Source organism: Wasmannia auropunctata, unplaced genomic scaffold (assembly GCF_000956235.1).
Source record: "Wasmannia auropunctata unplaced genomic scaffold, wasmannia.A_1.0 LD336092.1, whole genome shotgun sequence".
Taxonomy (NCBI): domain Eukaryota; kingdom Metazoa; phylum Arthropoda; class Insecta; order Hymenoptera; family Formicidae; genus Wasmannia; species Wasmannia auropunctata.
The window spans coordinates 972,040-973,232 of NW_012026798.1; positions in this window are offsets into that span (position 1 = coordinate 972,040).

Consider the following 1,193-nt stretch of genomic DNA (forward strand, 5'->3'; position numbering starts at 1 on the left):
TACTCTAATAGTCTCTGAAATTTTACTGAAAAATTCTCTGAAAAACTCTGAAACGTGTCCGAAATTCTAGAGTTTTTCAGGAAAATTTTCAGACTTTTCCAGAGAAATTTTCAGAGAATTTCAGAAAAATTTTTGTACCAGGGAACCGTCCTTCTCCCAGTGGCCACGTCCACGATGACCAGTAGACCCAAGAAGCACAAAGTTATAATACAAGAAAGTTTTTACAACTTTATAAAACGTTTGTACAATGTACATACTGAAAAATTATATGACTAAAAAGTTAATGTCGATTATACAACTGTTTGTAGTTTTTATAATGTCTATACGACTATGTAAAAGTAAGTCGACATATTGGTATTCATTTTAAGATTTTGTAATGTCTGTACGACTTATATGTTAGCCGTCTTGTAATATTTATTACAAGTTTTTCAAACGTCTTTACGACTCTTTAAAAATTAGTCGTCTTATGATATAAATGTTACTGTTTTTGAAACATTTATACGACTCCGTATATTTAACCCGACTTTTGAGTCATAATTTTAGGTTTTTAAAACGTTTATACAACTGTGAATATGGACGTTAATTATTACGTAGAAATTGTGTATGTTTATAAAACATTTATTTAACTTATTTATGTAACTAAACTATTTATACAACTTATTCATGAAATAAGTTTACTGTGATGTTTAACCATAATGGGGAAAAAAGTGTTTAAACATAGTAGTAGTTACTACAGGAGAGTAAAATATTACTTAAAGCAGCAGCCAGAAGTTACTGAGATAAATAGAACGTGCAAAAATGATGCACCAGAAATTCAATGTCATGAATCAAAAGCGCAATCAACTAATGGAGATCACGGACCACCAGAATCTGCAGCTTCAAATTTATTTTTCAAAAGTGCTCCACGTGAAAATTATTATGAATCCATAAATGATTATATATCTGACGACCAAGATGAAAGCAAAGATGATTCGGAAATTTTTAATGACAACGAAGAGGTTTTCCATGAAAAACTGAAAACATGGGCATTGACTCATAAAATTACTCACCGAGCACTTAATGATTTATTAAGACTACTGAATACATCGATTAATGTAGGTCAGAAACGACATTTATTACCTGTTGACAGTCATACTTTATTACAAACGCCAAGAGTTATCAAAATTGAACATATGGGACCAGATTCTGATGGA